The following is a 12,920-nucleotide window of genomic DNA, read 5'->3' as shown; positions in this document are numbered from 1 at the left end:
GAATTTTTGAACCCTGATTGTTGAACTTCATCAATTCCACATTCAAATATATTTATACAATTATTGTCCCCAACCTTTTGAAAATCTTCGAAACCTTTAAATTTCATAATTTTTCGGCCATAATCAAGAAGTTTTGTTCCATATTTGAACTCAAAATCTTCTTCAACTCTAAGGGCAAGAAGTTCCAAACATGCACGCCCATCTTCGACACTACAATGAGTCCCGCACTGTATTTTTTTCCCTAAGTAATATTCGGATAGCTTTTTAAGCGATATGCGTCTACCATCCTTAGATCTATAAAGAAAAGATGTGTCGATCAGCTTTTCGTGTAAAATTTTTAGAATATATAAATCATTAAATATTGAATGCCCTAGAATTGTAGTTTCAGGGCTTATTATATAATCAAGATCATTTTTCATCTCATCAAAAGTTACACGTGTTGCAGGATCAATAAATGAGTCCTTAGTTAAACCACTATATTCCGTCAGATAATCCGTAATGGCTATTTGAGGATCGGGCATAATATATTTATCATATACAACATTTCCGAGATGGTCTAGGATACTGATTCTTCCTAAGATATAATCATCACCATTTTTCATCATTTCACAGTCAATAGCAAGCAAATGATATTTATTAAAAGGTCCCTTATAATCTATTCGCCTCAAATCTTCGATATTATTTTCTTTGCTTATTACTGAATTCGCTGTACTGTCAGCGAATTCTCTCGATTGGAGGTAGATAGATTTATAGCTGGGGCTAATAAATGGTTCGATATTTTTTTCAGTTAAAATAGATAAATCTGCGGTAAAAAAACAATCCAAATTTTCCTCAGATAAATCTTGTTTTTTTAAATGTTCACATAACTCAGATCCATCACTTAATTCTTTTTTTCGTTTTTTATTGTTACTTGAAGAATTTACTTCGACAGTCTCATTGTTTGTGATTTTATTTATATTTTGACATACCTTTTTTTTGCTTTCATTATATTTACGAGAAATTAAATCTTGACCAACATTTTTATTTTTCTTAGCTGACTTGAGATTTTCATAATATAAACAATAAATAAATCCTTTGGTTTGCTTGGTTAGAAACAAACACACATCCTCAACTAATATATTGTCAAGTATCCTACCTGATAACTGAAATCCCAGATTAATAAGAATTTCGTCCTGAATTTTTCGATTATATGGCAAATTCATAATAAAATCAGCTTTGGAGACATCGTCTTGGATTATGATAATATTTATACTCTTTAGATGTTCTTTATATGCAATACCCATGTAAGACGGCTTTTTATATTTTCCATTCATCCAGAATATAAGTTTTTGAATATCTTTGATGGTCAAGAGTGGATGTTGATTATACTTTACGTTTATCTCTGCTTCTTCGTACGAGTCACCTTCTGAAGATTCAAACATAGAATAAGGGGCTTGAACGAATTCCATTATTAAAAATAAACAGATAAAATTTGCAACAAAGATGTTATTCCAGATGATAGTAAGAAATCCAAAAATCAGATAATTTGGCTTTATATTATAGTTGTATGTGAAATTTAAAAATAATAATAAATTACAAAAAAGGATTTCGAAACAAAAATCAAGACTGTACACAATTCGAGATGCCCACTTCATTATGAAAGTAAAAAAAAAGATGAATATGTGTGTTGAAAAAATATTTACATTCCATATAAAATTCTAAAAGAGCCATGAACTATTATTTGTCGATAAAGCAGCAATATCCACTGCTGGAAAATACACGGGTAGAGCTAAAACAAAATACGCGATAAGCAATTTCATTTATTTTTTTAATTTCAATGTTATTTTACCGATAAAAATTAACTATTTTCCCTGTAAATTTACATAAAAAATCGGCGCCAATTCTTTATAGTCTATCAAAAAAAAATTAAATATAGAGGAATTATTCTTTTGTGATAAATTTATGAAATGTAAGAAGGACTGTTATAAAAAAACAAAAAAAAATAGAATCAATTATACATTTTTAATTAATGGTTTATTCATAAAAGACCTATGCTAAATTTTTCTTTCTTGTTTTGAAATAATGCTAATTATATTGCCCTTATTTTTTTTTAATTTTAATACTAGTATTTTATTCAGAAATAAGCCCTTAAAAATCACCACAGTATTTCAGTTCTCTAAGCACGTATTAAATTTTACGAACTTGCGAAATTTTCATGTGATTTGAAGCTGTGTGTTAAACATAGCTCCAGTTATTTCAATAAAATTTATTGTTTAATGATCACATGTTTAAAACACACAAATTATACAAATAAGTCTCTTCAATTACTTTCTGAATTATTTTTGGGATCAATCTCTATATTAGTAGAATAAAATTGGTTGCTTCTCATTAGATACAAAAAAAAACATTATAGTCCCTTGATTATGTTTAAGTTATATCCATTCCCATCTTTTCAAAATTTTTAGTGAATTTTTTAAAATTTTCATAGGTGAATATTATTATTACCTTAAATTATAATTGATTTTTATGATATATTTATTCATACAATTTCTTTTGTTATAATGATAGACCACAAAGGCATTAAACTATATCGAAATAAAGAAAGTATTTGAACACTTGAAGATTTTTATATGCGTTTCACACACTAGTTTATCTTAATATTTTCAAAATTTTTTATTGACTTCGTTTCTAAGATATTAAGAAATATTTGAGCGAGTCCACCAATATTTTTACTTTTTTTCCCTTCAACACCGTAATGTATCAGTAGTAGTATATTGTTTGATTATTATAAATATAAAAATACAATCGTGCGTTTTCTAACTTATAAAAACCTAAATTACCTACACCATGTTTTTGAAAAACAAGAAATGACAAACATGATGAAATCACATAGACATCTATATGAATTATAAAAAATTCATGATTTTATAAATAACTTTAGAAAAACAAAATTTATATCTGCTGCATTATACATTTTACGATGATCCTATTTATTTTTTTGAAAATTTATGGAGTAAATAGATTATATTAACAAGCGTAAAACAAGAGGGATGTATAAATACACAACAAATTGTGATAAAATTGAGAAAATAATAAGTACTATATGTAGCTAAACGATAAAAATATACAATAATCATTAATATAACCAGATACACAGCCATCTCAAACATTAAAGGGGAAAAAAATTTATGGAGTAACTATATACATAGCTACATGAAAAAAATAAATGCCCAGAGAATCTCATTGGCAGCAATGTCTCACAAAATAAAGCACTTAATTCCAAATAAGTACCGTTTAAGGCAATTATATTGATTTAAAATAACACCAGAGAAATTATATATTACACGACAAGAAAGATCGTAAAAAAACTCAATAATATCAATATTTAAAGCAATAAATATGCAAGATGTAAAATTATTAAATTACTAATAGCTTAAAATGTAAATATTATAAGAAATTTGTACCAAAAACAAGGTTAAACATACAAAAATCAAATATTTATAGCTCTACTTTTATAAATTTCGAACAAATAAAGAGAATATGATAAAAAGGAAATTATAAATTGTTTTTAGTTTTATTATGCACATTAAAAAGAAAATTTTTATGATTTTAGCAATATAAAATAAATTAAATGCATTCTTGTGGTTCGATTTAAAATTTTGATCATCCAATAAATCAGAAGCACAAAACAGGGATATACGCTATTATCAAACGACCAGAAAGATTTGCTGAAAATATATACATTAAACCAAAAAAAATCAATAGAATGTAGCAATAAAAAGAGCTTTCCCATATCTATAATTCTGTAAAATGTAGATGTAGATGATTTTTCTGTTTTAATAAATGAAGGCATTATGTGTCTTATATATAAAAAAATATAGGCAAAGCTATAATTATTTCGGTATTTTCAACAATCTGATTTCAAATTTTATTTTCGAAGATATTATTGCAATAATAATTATGTCAAGAGCAATATGAAGCAAAAAATACATTTATTTTTTCTATATAGAAAAGTATATGTATTTTTATCTATACAATCGATTCTTTTATAAATTAGATAGTTCTAATTAAAAATTTATGTCACAAAAAAAATCTTACTTGACACAGTAAAACCCACTTTATTGCAATTTTGTAGTAGAAATAAAAAATATAATGCATTTTATGCGGTTAAAAATTTAAAATTTTCTATTTATAAACGATCATTACGTAATTTTATGCTTTAAATCCGATCGTAATCTGGTGAAATTGTGAAAAATATGTTCATATGCATTATAAAAGATTATATTATAAATATAAAATTTATAATAAGCATAGAGATCTAAGCATTCGAAAACAGAGTTTTTATGATCATATCAATCAACTATACTAAATAACGTTTTTTAAGGATTAGAATATATTAATGAATCGATTATATTTCATGTAAGCAGCCATTATGTTTGGAAAACAAGATGTGCAGCATACACCTATGAAATTGTGTGTTGAATCTAAATTAGAGGAAATTTACTACATTTTTTTTATGTTTTAACTTGTATTTTTTAAGTTATTTATAAATATAGGAAACAAAGCTAAAACGTTGTACCTTTCATTGTGCCATCTTTATTCCATTTTAATCCGTACAACCATTTATCAGGCTCTTAATTAAAAGCGGAGGCTTACCATGTATCAAATTTTATACACGCATGCTGTTTGACGCTCAATATACGTGCTAAGATCATATACAAGCCTTATAAATTCCTTGTCTAAAAGGGAAGTATATTACTATATTTTAAAAAAAAGTGATGATTATATACATATCAGCTATTTTATCTTGATATTTATTGTTATCTATATTATTTTTTTCCTGCAAAGTAAATCCCTTTGCAGTTATATCTCATTTTATATGAAATTCGAGTTTTGTGGGAATAATGGGAAAGAATAGAACCATTCTGTCATAAATCAAAGCGCCACCTATAAAATAACAGAGCCGCACGGCACGAAATAAATTATTTTGTAATTCATTCCTGAAATCTTTAAAATAATAATTTCGCTGTTTTTATTTTTTTTCTTGTTACTACTTCCAGCTTTTAAAACCGAATTTTAGTTTTTCTATTATAATTAATTTTATTATTATTTTTATGCTTCTAGTAAGGTTTTTTTTTGCGATATTTTACAGTCTTGAAATTTTTAAATATGAAATGTCTGAAAAAGCACTAGGTGGAAGTCAAAGCTTCAATCATATAATTTGTAAAAATCACATGATACTTAAGAACATATATTCATTTTAATCATGAAATGTAAATTTAATTGAATTCAACAAAGATTAGTTTCGTTTATTTGCTCTATCCATGGTGCTTCTGCAGAAATCTCATCATAGGCATAGTATAAATACTTACTGAATTTTCTTATAGATCATAAAAAATAAACAATAAAATTTAAATTCTTAAATCCTGTTACCGTTTTAGTAAAATATCAAGATTTTATTTAATATAAATTAGATGAATATAAGACTATACCATCGAAATATAATGTATATATCATCTTTTAAACTATATTTACTATATAATATGAAATTGAACTGGAATTGAGTATGCGACAAGTTATGTTAAGTCGGTGCTGTAACATAGATTTTTGGAAAAAATACATATTGATCAACTATGGTGTATGTAAGGATGAAATTATGGATCTAGATAGAAATTTTATAGATTATTTGGACTTATGCTAGCATTAAAGGTACTATGTAAGAAATAAGTTATGCTAAATCAATGGTAAAATAGTTTTTTTCTTGCGCGATATACATATTTGATCAATTGTGTGATATATTTACGTGATAAAATTACGAAAAGAAATACAAACCCATATCGTTTATAGAGAAAAAGGGAATTTGATGAAGATGGAGCAGTTGAAAATGACAAAAAAATGCTCTAAAGAGCTTTTCAAATTCCCAACAGGTCAACTTTGTCTTTAAAAAAGTGATTAGAGATACGTAGATCATAAATAAAAACAAACTTAGTAAATGTGGTAATATATTCTGCAAATTAAACTAACATAAAGTGTTCATGCATAGAAGAGTCTTTGTAAGGCGATTACTGTGCCCTGCTTGAAACTTCATCAACACATATTCGATCTATCGAGTTGCATATGTTATCGTTTAGATTCAGAAATATAAGAAAGAATATAATAGCTGGTCGTATATATGGAACTTAGAAATTCTAACCAAAGCAAAAGTATGGATCGAAAAAACACTAAAATAACAGTTAACACTAGATAATAAGAATATAAACCAAAGAAAATTGTAGGAATAATGTGGTTTAAGGAGCATCAAGAAAATGTGTCCATGAAACAATCTATATTTTTGTTTAAGCAAAACAAAATAGCTACAAAAACTAACCTATAAACATAAAAAAATAGATATATATATAATTATGTAATTTTTTATAACCTGATATCTCAAAAGATTCCTAAAAAATTGAAGTTTAAAACCAAATAAAGATATACATCTTAACTATAGAACTGGTAAAGCCCCTTCTAATAAATTTATATAAATAGTGGAATAGAAGACGATATTGAGATGGATAAAATTATTATTAACACGGGATTACGGGAAACCAATAAAGTTGAGCTTGAAGAATAAAAAATTCAAAGTTATAACACAAAAATTAATCACTAAAAATCCAGTTATATGCATAATTAAACGTCATAAATAAAAATTGAATGCATATGATTTATAAATATGCAACAAATTATCATTTAATATCAAAACCTTATAATTTTTATAAATATTTAAAATCCGATTCGGCTCTAGAAAACAATCAGCTATAATAAAAATAATCATATTTCAAGTTGTTAAGAATACAAACTTGCACTGGAAATTTGCAAATTCAACAAAAGATTTGAAGATTAATCTTGCTAATAAGTCTTGTAAGAACATATTTTTAAGGAAGATTGTAAATATATTGAGACTGAAAATATTAATAAGAAAATCTGTTTAAAAGAAAAATCTAAAGTTTTGCCAGAACAAATTTAAAATGCTATAAATAAAATAAAACCATAACTAAAATTTTTAGAAGACTGAAATTATGAAATATAAATTTATCGAAATAATATAGTCCGAAAAAATGAGAGATGCCAGATTATAATATATCCATGCTATTATAAAGATATATTGTGTTTCTAAATAAATGAACAGGACTTAAATTTAACAAAATAAAGTTTAAATTCGAAAAAATTCACGTCAGTTGAAAACTTTATTATGCGGAAGAAGTAATATCGCCTAATAAAGTTGCCATTTTAGAATAGTACTTTAAAATGCGACCCAGTTAGCTAGCCTCGATCGATATATTTATGAATACAAAAGATAATCTTAAAAAAGTGAACACTTTAGTACTGGGTAAAGAAAGAGAGCTAAAACGTACTATAAAATTATAAAAACAGCATTAAAAACTCTTTAGCAGTTACGCCACCTCATTGTCGGACATATAATTTTCTTTAAATGCGCTGCAGTAGAAAAATATAAGCTTATATTGAAAATAAAAACATAGCTTCATTCAAGAAAAATACTTATTCTTTATAAAAATTAATATTACGCTCTCTGTAATGAATCACGTAAAACGACTGATTAATTGGTGAAAAGAGCAAAAAAATTCTGGATCATGATTACACAAGGAGGCAAAATAAGATAATATGATGCCTCTACTTGATGCTAGCAAGAGAGAATGGCTATAAAAAAACAAAATAAATGCGCAGGCTCCTAGTAAAAGATATTATAGAAAATAAATGCGCAGAGATAAATATAGATACGAGAATTAAGATGAACTATTTATTTCTAGTGACAAATCTACTTTTATTTTATATAAAAAAAACATGTATTACTTCGGTATGAATTGAGTTATCATGTATAGATAGTATAAACATAGTCGAAACGAGAAGCTATGAAAATATGATAAAATAGCATCTAAATCGTCATTTATATACAAGCATAGACATTTTTAATACCATATATTTTAACGCATGATGGTGTGGTAACAAAGTATCATAAAAGGTACATGAAAGAGCTTGAAGTCAAACACAAAATAGAGGCATATATTCAACCTATATAATGAGAAAAATCCTTGAACTAATATATCTTGAAAAGAGGAGAGTTATTGAATAAGATGTAAGAGAAGAGAATATAGCTAAGAGCATAAATATGATTTACCCTTGTGAAATCAATCATGCTATTCTTAAAGAGACGACGTAAAATAGAATTACCCTAATTAATCTATATACAAATTTAATTTATATGCATTTATAGTGGATCTACAGAATCAGATTGCATTATGGTTTGTAAAATAATCTTTACAAGTTATCTTTTAAAAAAAAGAGTTCAAACTAAGAGACCAATATATTATTTATGTGTTATCTTAAATATATCAAGAAAAAAATAAAGCTATTTTTTAAGAAATCCGCCCTAAATGTGTGGGCTAAAAATACACTAATCTGAATATACAAAAAGGTTTTGCCATAACTAATTAGAGAACCTCAAAAATATTGTTTCGATTGGAATCATATTCATTATATAATTACTAATATATTTGAATTTAAAGCTGCAATTGATAGTATAATTTTAGATTTTTCTCTTTAAGAATAACGTGATTGATTTAGAATAGGTATATCATATCTACACTTTTGATCATATCCTCTTATCCTGCATCATCTTCGATGACGATTTTCTTTTTAAGATATTTAGTTCAAGGTTTTTCTCAATCCACAGTTTGAATATATACCTCGATTAGCTTGTGAATTCGATCTTATATTACTAAAAAAATGATATTTTATAATAAAAGAAATTAAAAAAAATCGGAAGAAATTAAAATAAATCCAAACAATATTAAAGCTTAAAAAACTTAGGAAAAAACATTCTCGCGATGCAATTAATAGTTTTACAAAATCCGATAAATACCATTTTTTCATAATGCAGCACATTTTAAGGCATATATTTACTTCATTTCGAATATACTTTGGGTTTATTGTACAAATTTTCCGTACTGTTCATCAGATCATATAGTTTGTCTTTAAATATATAAACTTTGAACGATTTAAATTTAGTTTTATTACGTTGTATATATATATATAAAAGCTATCGTTTCTATGCTAGAAATTATATAGATATATATAGGCTATAGAAAATAGTTTACTTTTTACACAAGAATGATTCGCCAGCCTTCAAAAAATAAATGTATTCTATATGCTAATCTAAAACATTATTTCACGTTTTAAGAACTATTATAATGATTCACAAATCTTTCAGATATAGATTTTTTCAGGGAATCTAGTGGTTCCATTAGTTTCAGAAATATGAGTTTGAACAACTGAATAAATCGAAAAGTTAATAATTATCATATTTATAGAATTTTTTTTTTAAATACCATAGAAAACAACATCGGATCAAAATAAGATTTTATTAAATATGTAAACACGAAAATACTGCTCATAATAATTGATTTAATTATATATACATTTAGAATAGCCATGTATCTATCACATCTTATTATCAAATATCAAACTTACATTAAAAGCAATGAAACCATCACGAACGGGCAGAATAAGCCAGTAAATAAATCAAAATTTGAATTTATATATTTTTTTAGCTAGATTTCAGACACAAATTTGGATATATTTCTAGATATTATGATTTTAGTCAATATACTATATTGAATTTCTGGAGAGTTTCTAACGATAAAAGCTGAATCCATTGTATTATAGTAAAAAGTAAGAAAATATGGTATGTATACCAATAAAATAAATATTTTCTAGTTAAATTGAAGATAAAGATGTTATTATGTGTGTTTATATAGTGATAAATTGTATTATTTAAATTTAAAAAAACACGGTATGACCATAATAATAAAAAATCCAGTATTTTCAGATAATTAAAAAAATTTACGCCGATTTTTTTTCGTATAGTAAAAGCGGTATCAACGTTCTAACTCATAAGTTTTTTTTTTCTAAAACATATGTGTAGATTTTGCGGGCCTCACATGGTATTTAAATTTATAGGTGATATTCAATTTTCGTTTAATGATTAAATAAAAGCGAAACTCGAAAATTTAATCTTCTTTTAGTACGATACTCATTTTAGAAGTGTATTAGAACTTAAAATTATTACAGCATCTTTTATACGACTTGTGTTATTATGTAGTATATCTTATTTCAATATAAAAATTTTATTTTAAAATATATATTATCGCAAAAGACATAGTAATCGATCTTTTTTTTAAAATTAATGGTTATTTAAATATCACGCGGTATATTAAAGTATACACGATGATAAAAATGGTTCAATACATATTTTTCCCTCGCCAATATATTCTGTTAATATATAAAGATATAAATTGCGAAAATTCTTAAATTGACACTATATCGATTTTTAGAATAACACTACAAGCTTCAGTTTAAAAACAATTCAGTGCATAATATTTCACCATAATTAAATCAGTGAAACCCATAGATATCTTAATTAATCATATTATGTAATTCTAATAAAAAATATATATAACATGAAAAAATTACGATGAATGATGGCTCAGATAACAAAAGAATACAAAAAAAAACCTTAAAATTATTAAATTAAAAAAATTAGACTTTGCTCTAAATGTAAATAAAAAAATTTTGTGATATACTATCGCAAATTCATATTTAAAACAAGCTGTATTAATTAAAGTCTATGAGTGATCTTTTAAGTGATTCACATATGCACATTTTATAATAGTATGCTTGACAAAATTTGTACCTACTCAAAGGATATACTAATCAAACGGGAATCGATGTTTTTTTAGTGCGCATTTCAATTTAATTTTGGGCATAATTTTATTCAGAAAGTAACTTTTTTACGCTTAGAAAATCAAAAATATAAATATATGAAATATTTTTGTATAATAGCACAAAAAGAATCATATAGAATATTTCAGAAACTTTATTCATATTTATTATTCTGATTATTATAATTTTATCCGATATTATTTACAGATAAAAAATACAATGCTCAAAATAACATAAAAAAACCTTTATGATCTTTTTCTAAAAATACGATTTTAAATTAAACTAAATTTATTGCTTAAAAAACGATCAAAATTATTTTTGAAAATATTAAAAAAGTAAACAATTTTTTTTATTCCAGACGAATTCTAAAGGGTCTATATTTAGTTACAATTATTTTAAGAACTGTATACATAGATTCCAATATGATAGAAATCATGTTTATCAAATTTATTGCAAAAAAAATTTGAGTAAAAGCATCTTGTATGAAAATATACGATAGTTAAATCTGTTTAATTATTTATAGATTACTAAATTATTTTCAATCAAACATATAATTTTTTTCGATTTGAAAATTTCAAATTTTCAAGAAGAGAATCAAGAACGATCATACAAAGTTTATCGCACAGAAATATTATGTTTAGATACATATGCAACATTTTTATAAGTTTTTGAGTTATTTTTTACTTACATTTTGCCATACTTTTACGTTCCAAAAAAAATCGTTATACCGTGCATTTTTTGGCTCAATATAAAGAATATAGAGGATTCTAAAACGTTTAAAATAAGAAAACTGCAAGCATCACCAGTTTATAGCCCGAAAAAAATACATAAATTATATAAATTCTTATATTATATGGTGATGTTGAGAATTATCCAAAAATCCAATCAAAATTTTAAAATATATATATATAGATTTCAGGCACTAAGATCTCAAGAAGTTTATAAACAGCTTGATAAAATAACAACATATAAATCCATTTTTCATCTAGTATTAGGTACTTTAAAACTTATCATACGTTGCTACTTCTATAACTGAGTTACAATTAATCCCTAGTTTTAGTAAAAAAATATTAGAACATAATATATGCACTAACTAAATTTTCAAATCTTTTTTTAGATCCAAAAAAAAATTTATAAATTTAACAAATCAAGCACAGTTTTCGCAAATATATATGTTTAATCAATAAATCCTATTTTCTTAACAACAAAAACCGTAAATTTTTGCTATAAAGCTTTTTATGACATTTTTGATGAAATAAAGTATTTTTTATTTAAGGGCTATATTTATAGTCGTAATTTTAGTTTTCGTTCTCAGGCACAGCTTGCTTGATTCTCTGTACACACAGCGTATTTATACTTTCGGCTATCTTCTCCTCTCCATAGTCTTCTTCAATACCCCTCTTTCTTTCGAGACCTATTAATTCAAGGGTTTTTCTCAATCCCAAGGTTTGAATATATGCCTCAACCTGGTTCGTGACATCTAGTTCCTTCAGGTACCTTCTATGATATCGTGTCACCACACCGTCCCATGTTATTGATGAAATAAAAAAGATAAAAATAATTAAATTTTTTTTTCAAATTTTCTATATGCTAATTGGGATAAGGCTTTTTTATTTATAATTTATTTTTCATGATTTTATATTTTCTTCAAGCAATAATCAAAATCCTAAAAACCTCCAGCCCGAATAAAATAATATATCAGAAACTAATAATATTATGCAGTTTTAAAAAAAAAGATGGTTTAATAAGATATAAAAGGCAAAAAAAATTAGAATCAGTTGGTTCTATTATTGCTGTGATTTTTTTATCCAACACATAGCAAATAAAACGAATACTAAAAGACACATTTCGGCTCAAGTTTTAGTGAAAATATACAACTGCAGTAAAAAAAAATATAAAGATTTACGGGGAAAAGGTGATTTTCTAAAGATCACAAGAAGATAATAAAATTTTTTAATATGCTATCGTAAATAAAATCGCATTCATTTATTAAATAAAATACATTTAATATGATCATAATAATATATTGAATTGCCATTCCAAAAAGACGATTCAAAATTCATGAATAAATGCAAATTTAAAATATCAATTGATTATATGATTTTTATTTAATTACACTTTTTTTTAAAAATCTAATAGGTTTTTTTTATAGAAGTTCTATAAAA

This window comes from Rhyacophila brunnea, unplaced genomic scaffold, assembly GCF_057557595.1.
Source record: "Rhyacophila brunnea isolate RB1 unplaced genomic scaffold, BYU_Rbru_1.0 scaffold_40, whole genome shotgun sequence".
NCBI classification, from domain to species: Eukaryota; Metazoa; Arthropoda; class Insecta; order Trichoptera; family Rhyacophilidae; genus Rhyacophila; species Rhyacophila brunnea.
Note: the sequence above shows the minus strand (reverse complement) of the source record.